Genomic DNA, 16,022 nt, shown 5'->3' with positions numbered 1-16,022 from the left:
TTTTTTCTCACCTTCGGTTTCCTGAGCCTGAAGATCATTGTTGAATTCCATATTTCTCAGTTTTTCTTTCAAAGCATGAATCTCAGCTTGATATGCCTTTTCCTTTTCTCCCCATACTAATCTTTCTTGGATTTTGTCATCAAAGGCTTGAACATGAGGTCTTTTGGCGGGTCTCGAAGATTCGGGTTCTGGCTCGGTGTTTACACAGGACCTCTTCTCAAACCAAGCAGCATAGTTTGGATCCACTTCTCCTTTTGCGATATCCGGTACTTGGGTGCCATTTTTTAGATACCGGCAGCTGTTCCAATCCCGCTGAACTAAAGCCTCGGGCAATGCAGCTTCCGGATGCAGCTCTATGACTTGAGTACTTAGATCTTCGTCTTCGGGCACAATCTGATACCGTCCTAATTGTCTCAAGACCCTCTGCGGGGCGTATGGCTGAATACTCCTTACACCCGTTATCCTCAGGTAGCCTTCAGTTGCAGTCATGTATATAGCCTCCGTCTTTGGGAGCCATCCTATGGACTACTCAATTTGACTTGCTTTGAGAGCTTTCAAATGAGACACCCATGCTTCAAACCCTTCCGGCACATTGTAATCCTTGACCCTCTCTTCATAGCTGGTGATGAAGTTATTTAGGCTCGAGCCATAACTCATGAATTTGGGATGGTGGCGAAGATGCTCGATCATCCACATTTGTAGGAGGATATTGCAACCTTCGAAGAACTGGGCCCCGGCTTTGCACAAAGTCAATGCACGATAAATATCTGCCAATATCAACGCGGCAAGTGTATGCTCTTTCATGGTAGTAAGGATTTGTGCAATTCTAGCCATACGTATATCCACTGTCCCCTTCTCATTTGGAAAAACCATTATCCCCAAAAATGCCACGATAAATGCAAACCGGTGATAAAGTTGCCAAAGACCCTTATCTTGTTTGTTACACAACCTTTTTATCACTTATCATCAAGAACCAGGTACATTAGGTTATAAATATCACTGTTCAAAGGGTAAACATCACTTGTTTAAAGCACAACCTTTTCCCCCCTTTTGGCATCATCGAAAAGTTGCATAAAAAATGTGAGATAACCAGATTTTAAAGCTTACTCATGGCCACTGGGCTACTTCAAATGCAAACATGGATTAATCATCATAGATCAAGCTAAGAATTTTAACCATCAAAGAAATATAAACAAACAGTTAGAGCAAAAGGCAGTGAATTTCATTGATGATTGATAAGATTCTACCACAAAGCATAAGAAGAAATAAAAATACTGAAAACATGAGCAAAAAAGTCTCGAATTGGGTCACTGGTTGATCTACACTAGGCTAGGATTTAAGGTTTGGAAGAGGTAGGGGCTGGGTTATTTGCTTGGAGAAGTTTCAGCATGTCTTGAAAAATTCCATCATTCTTCTCCTTTTCCCTTGCAAGTTCAGTTCTGAGAACATCTCTCTCAGATTCTACCTCAACCAATCGTGTCTTCAGCCTTGCTATCTCAATATCCTTTGCCTCACTCTCCTGTACCAAGATTCTGACTTTGCTATTGATAGGTGTCTTTTTAGATGAACTAGGTTCATTAAGAATGACATTGACTTCATAATCACAAGCAAGCAGAGTATTAACCCCACTTCTTCATAGGTACCTTGAAATGTGCAAGAACAGTTGTGAGAATGAAACCATAGGGAATGACATGAGTTTTTGGTGCCATTGATAACTCTATCAGTAGGTCCGCGAGGGTTTCCTATTCAGATGGAACGGGTTCATCTATATTTTTGCCAAGTTGAACCAACCCCTCAGCAGCTTTGCACTTCCCCATGTTTTGCTCACACTCTCTTCTATTTCAGTAAATTCCTCTCCCCAAACAACCATTGCACCAGTTTCTTTTGTTAGACCAACATGAGTGGGTGAAAAATCAACCACTCTTGTACCCTTTTCCCTCACAGTACTCCTAGCACCCTTGCTCTCTTTTTCTTTTCCCTTTTTATTTTTACCACCAACTTCTCCAGATTCGGTAGTCTCGACACCCTCTATAGATCCTACCAGTACAAATCTATTTTCCAAATTTGCAGAAACTTCAGAAATTGTCTCAGGAGTAACTTTAGAATCAGAAGATACCTGTTCAGTTTCGGAATACCTACTTTCTTCCCCCTTAGTAGCAGACTTAAATGAATCTTCAGATTTCTGGGATTCTTCTTCCCTACCTGATTTCAGTTGCTAGTTTATTTCTTGATATGCTCTCTNAAGATCATTGTTGAATTCCATATTTCTCAGTTTTTCTTTCAAAGCATGAATCTCAGCTTGATATGCCTTTTCCTTTTCTCCCCATACTAATCTTTCTTGGATTTTGTCATCAAAGGCTTGAACATGAGGTCTTTTGGCGGGTCTCGAAGATTCGGGTTCTGGCTCGGTGTTCACACAGGACCTCTTCTCAAACCAAGCAGCATAGTTTGGATCCACTTCTCCTTTTGCGATATCCGGTACTTGGGTGCCATTTTTTAGATACCGGCAGCTGTTCCAATCCCGCTGAACTAAAGCCTCGGGCAATGCAGCTTTCGGATGCAGCTCTATGACTTGAGTACTTAGATCTTCGTCTTTGGGCACAATTTGATACCGTCCTAATTGTCTCAAGACCCTCAGCGGGGCGTATGGCTGAATACTCCTTACACCCATTATCCACAGGTAGCCTTTGGTTGCAGTCATGTATATAGCCTCCGTCTTTGGGAGCCATCCTATGGACCACTCAATTTGACTTGCTTTGAGAGCTTCCAAATGAGACACCCATGCTTCAAACCCTTCCGGCATATTGTAATCCTTGACCCTCTCTTCATAGCTGGTGATGAAGTTATTTAGGCTCGAGCCATAACTCATGAATCTGGGATGGTGGCAAAGATGCTCGATCATCCACATTTGTAGGAGGATATTGCAACCTTCGAAGAACTGGGCCCCGGCTTTGCACAAAGTCAATGCACGATAAATATCCGCCAATATCAATGGGGCAAGTGTATGCTCTTTCATGGTAGTAAGGATTTGTGCAATTCTAGCCATACGTATATCCACTGTCCCCTTCTCATTTGGAAAAACCATTATCCCCAAAAATGCCACGATAAATGCAAACCGGCGATGAAGTTGCCAAAGACCCTTATCTTGTTTGTTGCACAACCCCTTTTCATGTGCCTCAAAACTAGAAGAGTGCCCAAACCTAAAGTACAAAAAGTGGAAAGCACAACACCCTTCGCTTACACGGTTCTTGCTTGTCTGTTTACTGATTTTCAGGAGGTCAAAAAACTTGTGCACCGACGGAGCTTGTCTGTTGCTTCCTCAAATCTCGTCCAAACTCAATGTACCCGGCTATCTCCTCCAAAGTAGGGGTAATCTCAAAGTCCGAGAAGCGAAAAACATTACGGGCAGGGTCCCAGAAAGTTATCATAGCCTTGATCAGATCGTCCCGTGGTTTGATCCCCCAAATGTCAATAAGAGCGCCCAGTTGTTGTCTTACCCATTTCTGGCCATCTTGATCCAAATCATTCCACCACATGCGCAAATGTACTCGAGCCTGCTCCCTGATCACTTCTGGTGGATCCTGGATAGTATTCATTTGTTCCTGTAGAAAAGACCATGATCCCTTCCTTGATATGCCAATTTTAGCCAAAGGCTAGCTTTGCAAATATGGCCCATTCCCAATTCCACATGAATTTTGAGGCCGGGGGAGGCTTATTTTGTGACACTTCTCAACTTTGCCCATCCGATTACGAGGATAGCCCTTCAACAACGGAAGAATATTCTAAGGCTATCTCGGAAAGAATGGTTTAAAACACACCCGGCACTGAATCGACTTATTTTGATGGACTGCATTTGTTTGACTCCCTCGCTTCTCTCTTTTTTTTCTTCTTTTCTTTTCAAAATAAGGCCGGACCTTATGTAGGTTGCCTACGTATCCCATATCCGATGGGAATCAGACCCGCGTAGTTCGGCCAACTTGACTTTGAAATAACTATTTTTTTAAAAAATCGACAGAGTTTCGGGGTATTTTCAAGCATTGGGTTTTTCTTTAGAACCGGGTTTATTTCTTCATCACTCTTGTTCTTTTTCTCTCTTGTTTTTCTCTTCTTTTTTTTTTTTTATTTTTCCCCTCTCTTTTCTTATTTAGCCGGTCAGCATGCAAGCCAAAACAAATGAATGTTCACATAGCACATAGGATGCATCATGATAGTTTGTTATTTTCGGGTACACCTGTCCTAGACGGACCCAACCCCTATGTTGAGTCCCCTAAGCCAAAATGCACGTGATGCAAACAAGCGCTCCTACTAGGGATCCGGCATGAGGCTGTGTTCTTCTAGGTTTAAAAAAAATCTGGGGTTTTGGTCTAGACTTGGGGTACCCGAGCGGACAACTGGGGCCGAGGAGGGGGCGACGTACCGGGAGCACTGAAGTTTGCCCGGCCTTGTCGCTTGCCCAGCCTCGCTCTATTTGATATATTTTCTAGAAAAAGCGGGTTACGCGAACGTATGCACCAATTTTTTAAAAAAAAAACTAAAGGGGTAAGAAGACAATTATATACAATGCAACAATATCAAAGCGGTAAACAGATAGCAGTTAGCACAAAGGTTCACAATAATATCAATAATAAATAAGCCAAGTAAAAAATCATGAAATAAGCTCGAAATCTTGAACCCTGAACAAAAGTTCTGGGTTTTAATCCCCAGCAGAGTCGCCAGAGCTGTCACACCTCCTTTTTCTCTTACTACACCCCAAGAAGGGAGATAATAAAGGGAGTTATTTCTAACTTGAAGTGACAATCGAAAAGGGATTATTTAATTAAAAATCAGAGTCGTCACTTGGGAGATTTATGGTGTCCCAAGTCACCAGTTTAAATCCCGAATCGAGGAAAAGAATGACTCTGTATACAATCTGCAAACCAGAAATCCGGGTAAGGAATTCTGTTAACCCGGGAGAAGGTGTTAGGCACTCCCGAGTTCCGTGGTTCTAGCACGGTCGCTTTGATCATACTTGGCTTACACAATTATTAAATTACTGATTTCAGAACCTATATGCTTTTGCTTCTTTCACCGCTTTTAATTAAAAAAATTGTCTTGAGACGGGTTACGCGTACGTATACCCGCCTGTTTGTCGCGTCAAAAATCATGTCACGCGAACGTGTCCACAATTAATAACGCTTTATTATTATTGAGAAAATTTTCACCAAAGTTGCGCGAACGCATACTCCGGTTTTGTTTTTTAGAAATCGTAATCATGTCACGCGAACGTGTCCACAATCACAATGATATATTAAACATGCCTAAAGCAAACTACGAACATTAGTCATTTTTATATCTAGATTATAAAGATGAGGGCCATGAATGATTAAATTGGATGGCGCACCTCGGCCTTAAGAACTACACTTAATTGAAGAGGACTATACTAATAACAAATTTATTATTAAGAAAAACTTGACCGATTGTGGACACGTTCAGACTACTGACTCATGTCCGGAAAGATTCGCCAAAGAAGAACACATTCAGTAAAGCCAATCAAGAGAATATAAAGTGTAACATGTAATTTTAATAAGATAGTATATGTATATTCAAAGCCCTACATAAAACCAAGAACTGAGCATATTTATAGCNATGGCGTTCTCTTCCTACAGTTTGGCGAAGGCGTATGAGGCGAGTTCTCCATGCCAGATCAGACAAAGAAATAGATGATCATCAGTCCTTTTTGTAGGCGAGGAGGTGCATAAAACATCCCATCCATCAAACCTTTGCGTGGATGAGCTTTTCTTGCAACTTAAGGATAAAGTTCATGGAGCATTCTTCTCACAGCTTGACATAGCAACAACATTTTATCCACCCAAATTTGGCAGAGAAGTGCATGTCACGATGTTCACCGCCCGCATTGAAGCGTCGTGTCGCCAACACTATGGATTGTACTTTTCTCTTTTCTCGAAGATTTATGAAGGAGCACAAATAGTTTCGATATCAGACCAAGAAGATGTAAGTGATTGAATAGGTCAAAATCTGTCTCAGTACTTGGGACAGAGTAACATCGAGAAAAGAGTCAGCCAAGGTCGAACAAGATAGTGAGGCTCGTGGTCGACATGGTAATGATGGTCGAGGTCAAGCAACGCAGAAAGAGCTATAACGGCTAGTTTATTATAATATGATATTAAAGAGAATATTCCAGGGGTATGTCCCATACAAAAAGGAAAAAATAGAAGTACTAGAGGCATGTGATATCCATTGTGATAAGAGCAGACTTTAATGAAATATTCTCTCTCTTGCAAAGATACAAAGATTACCTTTTTATCAACATTCTTGCTTATATTATTCAACACATTTCCATCAGATCCAAGGATATTCGAATGTTCTAAGATCTGTTTATCACTCATCATTGTCAGGAGGAACAAGCACCTAGTTCATTATTTATTGGGTGAACCCCTTCTCCTATTTACATAAATGCTATTTCCGATTTATTGCTAGTTACTCCTCCATAATTATTCATACCTTTTGAGATATTCATTGAATGCTACTATCAACTCTTTGCTTAGATTTGTCTAAACGTTAGCCACATTCTCAGAGTTTAAATTTGGAGATATTATCATTAACTAGGTTTAACTCTTTATTATATAAATATAACAGTTTAACCGAAAGTCATACTTTTTGGTCAAACAATTTGACACCGTCTGTGGGGATTTCTTAGTTAAATTTTTAGTTTCCTCAAGATCTATAACTAACACAGACAGCTAACATAAAAAAAAGGCAAGAACAGGATCTCCTTTCTTTGTATGCGCAGATGTAATATAGCAGGTAACAGAGAAGAAAGAACGAGAATAATGAGTGACCTCCCAACCAACCTCATCAAAACCAATAATGAGAGCTCTGAAGTAGTGTATGAGGATACAATGCTCAACGCCTCCCCTAGGCGAAGCAGATCACCCCCTCCTCACTATAGCATCACAAATTCTCTTGACAAAGGAACCTGCACGTCCGTGGTAGAAGAGACGCCACCAGCAGTAAAAAAGCTCCTTGAGGCTTGGCTAACTGACATGCTAACCAGCGTCCTCCATAAGCCCGCTCAGTCATGGCAATAGAAAACACAAGGACTTGCGTGATACCACCAGCGGACGAGCAGCATGACCGATTTCCTCTTCCAACGACAGTTATTACTCACAATGTCGTTAACAGTGCAGGTGACGACACTTTCGCAGCCATTCTAAAAAGGATGGAGGAAGTGGAGAACGAGAGCAAAGCACTTCGGGATCAAATGAGAGAACACCAAGAAAGGGTATATAAGAAACCGGGCGGCCCAAAGCTCTTGCCGAAGAGAGATGCCGGTCAGTTTGTCGAGAAGCTATATAGTGATGACACCGCCCCACATGCCATACCAAAGACCTTTAAAATGCCTCCCTATCTGAAAATATATGATGGCACGACCGACCCCGAAGACCATGTAATTCACTACGTCACCGCCGTGAAAGGCAGTGATCTCGCCAAGGAACAAGTATCCTTCATTTTGTTGAAAATATTTGGCGACACTCTCATAGGAGGAGCGTTAACATGGTATTCACAACTTCCTGTGCGTTACATTGAGACCTTCAAAGAAATGGCTGACAAGCTCGTAACGGCCCATGCTGGGCCAAAAAGGACGAAGCGAGAGTACTTGTGAGAGGGATTGAGGGACTTTCTTGCCCGTTTCAACCGAGTAAGGATGACCGTGCCGAATGTATCGGAAGGGATGTCGGTTGCAGCTTTTCAGAACGGGCTGAGCAGAAATGGTTCAAGGGAAACGAGAAAGTTACTAAGTCGGCTTATGAAGTGTCACACCTCCTTTTTTCTTACTACACCCCAAGAAGGGATAATAAAGGGAGTTATTTCTAACTTGAAGTGACAATCGAAAAGGGATTATTTAATTAAAAATCAGAGTCGTCACTTGGGAGATTTATGGTGTCCCAAGTCACCAGTTTAAATCCCGAATCGAGGAAAAGAATGACTCTGTATACAATCTGCAAACCAGAAATCCGGGTAAGGAATTCTGTTAACCCGGGAGAAGGTGTTAGGCACTCCCGAGTTCCGTGGTTCTAGCACGGTCGCTTTGATCATACTTGGCTTACACAATTATTAAATTACTAATTTTAGAACCTATATGCTTTTGCTTCTTTCACCGCTTTTAATTAAAAAAATTATCTTGAGACGGGTTACGCGTACGTATACCCGCCTGTTTGGCGCGTCAAAAATCATGTCACGCGCACGTGTCCACAATTAATAACGCTTTATTATTATTGAGAAAATTTTCACAGTTGCGCGAACGCATACTCCGGTTTTGTTTTTTAGAAATCGTAATCATGTCACGCGAACGTGTCCACAATCACAATGATATATTAAACGGGCCTAAAGCAAACTATGAACATTAGTCATTTTTATATCTAGATTATAAAGATGAGGGCCATGAATGATTAAATTGGATGGCGCACCTCAGCCTAAAGAACTTCACTTAATTTAAGAGGACTATACTAATAACAAATTTATTATTAAGAAAAACTTGACCGATTGTGGACACGTTCAGACTATTGACTCATGTCCGGAAAGATTCGCCAAAGAAGAACACATTCAGTAAAGCCAATCAAGAGAATATAAAGTGTAACATGTAATTTTAATAAGATAGTATATGTATATTCAAAGCCCTACATAAAACCAAGAACTGAGCATATTTATAGCATAAGCATAACTGAGCTGTTGCTAACAGCTTCTTCATTCGAGACTAATTCAAACTAATTAACCAATATCAACTACTTGATCCCCATAGTTAATCAAAGAGAGATAGAAAATTGAACTAAATCAAACTTAAGCAACTAAAAGATCAAACACGTCAAGAGCGACACAATATTCAATTGAAAAGAGAAAATAACTAAAGTAGAAGGTAATATGGAAATAACAGATAAAGTAACGGACCTTTTTAAGAGAAGCTCAACCAATCTATTTTCCAATGTTAAAATCAGTACAAAGTCTCTACAGCAACCAAATCAACAAACTCGTTCAGGACTCGCTTAATCTCGCCGGAAACCTCGACAAACCTCGTCGTCAACTCGACCCCAACTCAAAACCAATTGCCCACTGCTTTGAGCCAAAATGATAATTACACACGATTTCAGGCCAATCTCAGATGGTTTTTGCTCACACAAAATCATCTCTGTTTTCCTCCATTAGAGCCACTCAAATACCACATATTCACAGCCATGTAGCAGCTACATTTCTACATGAAGTACCCCCAAACTACTTGGGATAAAATACATAACACATATTGTGCCGAGGTCCGTGCAGACGAGGACGACCTCAATGGGCCGACTCATCGATTAACCTCAGTACAAGCCGAATCTAGAAAAGATCGAAGAAATGATATCAGGAGGGACCTTGAAGCTCCGCGACACAACAGGGAATGACATCTACCATATGCTAGAACTGACATTGCGTTCTCCTCCCGCCACGAAGAGGACCTACCCAGATCAAGATAGGGACTTACCAGAATGAAAGAGGTATGCTCCCTTTGTTATTTGCTCACAATTTTTGTGTGCCACCTACAAAAATAGTCTATGCCTTGGAGAGCTCGGACCAAAGGTAAAGTGGCCACAAAAGACGAGGTCAAATCCGAGTACCAGAAAGTCGGATGCCCTTTGCGAGTTCAACTAAGAACGAGGACACAAAACTGAGGATTGCATCGCCCTAAGACAGGAGGTCGTAAATATGCTTCGATAGGGACACCTCAAATAATTGGTGAGAGACTAGGGAAGGACCAACTTTTCCAGAGGACGCGAACAACACCAGGGACCGCCAAAACTGCCCTCGCCAACCTGTACCGTCCACATGATCGTCCGCGGTGGGAACGATATTTCTATCAACAGCGTGAAGTTCACCATAACCTACAAGCTCAAACGGTCGGTCACCCACGAACGGTATGACGAACTCGAAGAAGTATCATCTTCGATATGTCGGATACCAACATTTTGGTCTTCCCTCACTATGATGCCCTTATTAGTATCACTTCACAAATTCTGGATACTGATATAAGACGCATTATGGTAGACGATGGGCGCGACGCATGCATTATCCACCCTCGAGTACTTGCACAAATGAAACACGAAGAAAAGATAGTGTCGCATTGCATCAGACTAACGGGTTTTAAAAATGGAGTTAAGCGAACATTTGGAGAAATCACACTCCCCGTCCTGGATAGTGACGTCACTCTGGAAACCACATTCCATATCATGGACCAAGCCACAATGTACAATGCCATAATAGGACGACCATGGATACACACCATGAGAGCCATCCCTTCCAGCTTTTACCAAGTCATCAAATTCCCAAATCCATGGGGAATATTTAGCATATGAGGGGAGCAACGCACATCTCGAGAATTAAAACTTGTATGCAGCACTTGTACAAAGGTGCATGCATAAAGGTTTGGAACTCTTTTCTTATCTAAATCTTAAGGAGCATCGCATTGGATTGCACGGTCACACAACAAGTGAAGGGCAAAGAAAAAGATGCATATCAATCAACAGGGTTGAGGTCGATATGTGATGATAGCGAGGACGTCATCAGAGACCCCGATATGGTCGAAGCCGCAGGGTCGACCATAGATAACCTTGACCCCATCCAATTAGATAGCAATGATCACAGCAAATAGCTTACATCAGCTGCAAACTTCAGGAACCGAGTAAGTTTTGTCAATTCTTAACTATTAACGGGGACTTGTTTGCTTTAAGCCATGCAGATATGCCAGACATCCCAAAGGAGATCGCCACACACAAATTGAATGTCAATCGATTACACCCCCCAGTGAGGCAGTTCCGGCGTAAGTTCAACCCCATAATCAATGATGCAGTACGTGAAGAAGTGGAAAAACTATTCGGAAACGGCTCCGTCAGGGAGTCAAAATACCCCCAATGGGTCGCTAACGTGGTTATGGTGAAAAAGAAGAATGGGAAATGGCGAGTGTGCGTAGACTTCACAGATTTGAATAAAGCATGCCCCAAGGATTCATTTCCATTAACTCATATCGACCAACTCATTGACGCAACGACCGGGCATGAATTGCTAAGCTTTTTGGACGCCTACTCAAACTATAATCAGATCCTCATGGAAGAGGTGGACCAGAAAAAAACCACTTTCATCACCCACCAGGGGATGTACTGCTATAGGGTCATGCCCTTCGATTTGAAGAACGCAGGGGCTACTTAACAAAGGTTGGTGACAAGGATGTTCAAAGATCAGCTCCGTAAAACGATGGAAGTCTATATAGACAACATGTTTTTCAAGTCTAAAAGGAATGAAGATCACATGGACCACCTAAGAGAAACCTTCGACATACTAAAACGGTACAGAATGAAACTGAATCTCGAAAATGTGCATTGTGGCCTCAGGAAAATTTATAGCTTTCCTGGTGTCACAACGAGGGATCGAGGTCAACCCTTATCGGATCAATGCCATCAAAGGGATACCAGAACACCTAACCACCAAAAACCAGGTTCAGAAGTTAACTGGCCGTATCGCTGCCCTTTCAAGATTCATTTCCCGACCATCGGATAAGTGTCACAAATTCTTTGGCATACTTAAAAAAGATAACGGCCTCCAATGGACTTCTAAGTGCATTCAAGCCCTGAAGGATTTAAAAGCATATTTTTCATTACCACCATTGCTCTCAAAACCAAAGCCGGGGAACGTCTCCTTATCTACCTCGTTATATCCGAGTAGCTGTTAGCGCAATCCTAGTCCGAGAAAGCAAAGGTATGCAGTCTCCCATCTATTATATTAGCAAAACATTAGTCGATCCCGAGACGAGATATCCTCAGCTCCAGAAACTTGCTCTGGCCTTAGTCGTAGCTTCACAAAAGATTAGATCATATTTCCAACGCCTCCCCATCTCGGTCGTCACTACTTTCCCTCTAAGAAGCATTTTGCATAAACCTGAGCTATCAGGCAGGTTGGCCAAATGGGCCATCGAACTGAGCGAGTAAAATGTCACATATCAGCCGCGACAACGATAAAGTCACAAGTACTTGCACACTTCGTCACCGATTTTAGCGCAAAAATAATGCCAAAAGTTGAAAGTGATGCCGTCCATGCTTCTCCTCAAACACAAGACCTCTGGGTCCTGTACACCGGCGGTGCATCTAACACGTTAGGATCCAGACTGGGACTCGTACTTGAAGTCGCCACTGATAAAGTGATTCGCCAATCCATAAGGTGCCTGGACATGACTAACAATGAGGCCGGGTACGAGGCCGTAATTGCAGGGTTAAGGTTTGCGCTTAAATACGGGGCAAAACGGTTGAGACTACGCTGCGATTCTCAACTTCTGGTCAATCAAGTCATAGGGACTTTCAAAATCAAGGAACAGAGGTTACAAAAATACCAAATCGAAATCTGCAAGCTGCTGCCCGAATTTGACGAATGTCAACTCGACCAGCTCCCCCGAGCATAGAATACCGAGGCAGATGGCCTCGCCAAATTAGCTGCAGCTACAAAAAACATTGCAATCGAAGACAAAAATGTAGTCCACCTTCTCAACTAATCGATAGATCTAATCGAGGTAAGAACCATAAACCTGACTTGGGACTGGCGCAACCGTATTGTTACGTACTTGCAGGACGGCCTACTCCAGTTGATAAAAAAGAGGCCGAGAAATTGCGAATGCAAGCAGCCAAGTACATCATTATTCATAACGACCTGTATAAGAGAACGTACGGTGGACCTCTAGCGAAATACCTGGGCCCAAATCAAACATGGCGCGTCCTTGAAGAGGTCCACGAAGGCCACTGCTGAGCTTCCGAAAATCGGGCTTCGGTCAGATGCCTCACACGGGCAGGGTATTACTGGCCCACTATGAATAAAGAGGCCGCAGATTTCGTGAAAAAATGCGAGCAATGCCAAAAATACGCCCCAATGATCCACCAAGGAGGCGAACACCTTCACTCAGTCACTTCTCCTTGGCCGTTCATCAAATGGGGAATGGACATCTTAGGCCCCCTCCCGACGGGGCGAGGTGACGTACAATTTCTTTAGGTTTTAGCTGACTATTTCTCTAAGTGGGTAGAAGAAGGAGAATACGCCCAAATATGTGAACATGAAGTGATCGCCTTCATATGGAAAAATATCGTATGCCGTTTCGGCCTCCCCAAAGATATCAGCTGCAATAAGGGACCCCAATTTACAGGAAAAAAGGTCGCCAAATTTTTTGAGAAATGGCATATCAAAAGAATACTCTCAACTCCATATCACTCTGCGGGCAACGGGCAAGAGGGAGTCCTCCAACAGGTCGATATTGAATGTCATGAAGAAAAAACTTGAAGACGCTAAATGGCTATTGCCAGAAATATTATCAGAAGTACTCTAGGCCTACCGAAAAACGCCAAAGACGAGCACATGAGAGACTCCTTACTCGTTAGTCTATGGGACTGATGCTGTAATACCGGTCTAAGTCGGGAAGCCCAGTCTGAGATACTCCCACGAGAGCGGGACGAGGAACGACAAAAGCAGAAGGCAAGAGCTCGACGAAGTCGAAGAACGAAGGGATATGGCCTACGTAAGGATGATCGCCCAAAAAGAACAGGCAGAATGCTATTATAACAAAAAGGCAAAGATCAGGACACTCAAAGTTGGGGACTACGTGCTCAAAGCTAAAACACAAGCAAGCAAAGAACCAAGGGAAGGTAACCTAGGAACAAATTGGGACGGCCTGTACAAAATCACGGCAACAACGAACAAAGGGTCATTCCAACTAGAGACAATGGAAGGAAAACTACTACTAAACAACTGGAATATCACCCACCTCAAGTACTTCAAGTTTTAAGAAAGAGCGTCCCCTAAGTCGTACTCTTTTTTCCCTCACTTGAGTTTTGTCCCAATTGGGTTTTCTCAAGGAGGTTTTTAACGAGGTGGTGAAGGGAAAACTTCACGTTGAAGTACGCACAGACGAAGGCACAGGATGGTTAGTTCATTGCTCAACCTCTCAAGCCTTCTCCAGGTCGACCAATGAAGGGACTAGATAGACTGGGACTGGAACGCCAGCAAACGCCCGAAAAAATATGTAAATTTTTCCCAAGTGTATGAACAAATCACAAATGCATGAAGTTTATTCCTATTTCTCCAAATATAAAACCAAGGCAATGTTGCCTTAAAAAGTTCACGTCGACAAATATCGAACCAAATATAGGTATTCAACCTCGTTCAAATTAACACCTAACTATCCCTCGGACATAACTAAACATATTTTATATTCGATCTCATTCGAATTAACACCTAACTGGCCCTAGGCCATAGTTCAACATGATATGTTCGACCTCGTTCGTACCAACATCTACCGGCCCTCGACCACAACTTAACATAATACGTTCGACCTCGCCCGAACCAACATCTACTGGACCTTGGTCTTAATCAATATTAGGTTTTAATTCAACCTTATTCGAGCTAAGCGACCATAACTAAGAAAATAAAGACAACCAAGCGACAAAATCAAAAAGCATACAAGCACGAACCAGAATCAGGTACAAGTAACAAACTGGCATTTTATACTTAGAATGTTTTTATAAAGGCTCGTAAAGACACCTACAAAAATGCACAAGTTTACAGCAAAACAGAAAGAAAGAAAAAGAAAAACTACTGTCGCCGCCGGGCCCAGCAGTGCCATCGGTTTGCCCACCTGGGCCATCCCCATCTGCCCCTTCACTGCCGCCGTTGCCCTCAGGGCACGCATCCTCTTCAATTCGGTTCACATTTGCGTCTCCCTCATCATCACCTGCCTCCAGTGTAGAAGGATCATAACCATAATCGACCCGAACTTCACGTGCCTTAACACGAGCGTCTTCGAAGATGGCTTCTGACACAGTTCCCGCCCTCAACAGATCTCTAAATATATCAAGTTGGGCCTCGGCATGAATCCACTCCTTGTACAACTCTCGAGGAACATCAAGAAAATTAGAAGCGCGGGAATAAGATGGTCAAGCCAGCAATTGGGCCTTCTCGACCTTGAGAATGGTGACACGATCACAAAGGCTTGAAGCCTCTTTCTCCAATTCTCCAATCCGCTCATCAAGCCACTCTTCCAAGGCACCCTCTCACACGGAACGAAGAACACAGATCATGATCTCCAAAACCTCATGCTTCCTCACTGCCCCCGACCTAGAAGACTCCACCTTCTCGAGATCCTCTACCTTCTTGGCGACCTCGCCACATATAGCATCCGCTTTGAAGTGACATTCCTCAAGCTCGGCACGTAGTGAGACCACCTGGGCTTGGAGATCGCCGCACTGGGCATGAACCCCCCTGCTAACCTCGAGCTCCTCTTCTTTATTTTTTAGCATCCGCTCGAGAATGCTGTATTTTTTGATGAACCTCACCAGCTCGTTATCCTTCTCTTCAGTTCATCTCGAAGAGCCAGAAAGTCCTGTTCTCACCAAAATGCCTATAAATTTTCAGTGCTTATCACGGTACTCGCGGTATTTTCACTTCAACTTCATAAAAATATCTTTGTGCCTCTCCTCTCTCCGAGCACTTTTTAATTTCTAAAGTCACGGTCTACTCACAAAAAAATAGTAACAAATAAAAGGTTAAACACAAGAACATCTCCACCGACAAGGGCGAAGCACTGAGATGGATTAAAAATCTGAATAAAGCAGGTAAGAAAAAGAAGCCTTGGAAAGCTTACCCTGAGAGCGAGGCCAGCTATGCTCCTCGATAAGGTGGCATCATCCAACTCCGCAAGGATTACACCCTCCACGTTGGAATAGAGGGGACCAAGAGCAGGGACCACATTCTTTGTGTTTTTCAATAGATCACGGTCCATGGGGATCGCGATTGTCCGCGCGGACCCCTCCAGTCTCACCTCGAGCTGGGTAAACCCCTCCTCCATCATCCTCATCTCATCGACATCGATATCAGAATCCATCTCGTAGCCATCCTCGGCAACATCTTTACCCCTCATATCAGCCGACGAAAGATCACCGGTAGCTGGTCGCGAAGTCGACGGCCTG

Source organism: Nicotiana attenuata, unplaced genomic scaffold (assembly GCF_001879085.1).
Source record: "Nicotiana attenuata strain UT unplaced genomic scaffold, NIATTr2, whole genome shotgun sequence".
NCBI lineage: Eukaryota > Viridiplantae > Streptophyta > Magnoliopsida > Solanales > Solanaceae > Nicotiana > Nicotiana attenuata.
Note: the sequence above shows the minus strand (reverse complement) of the source record.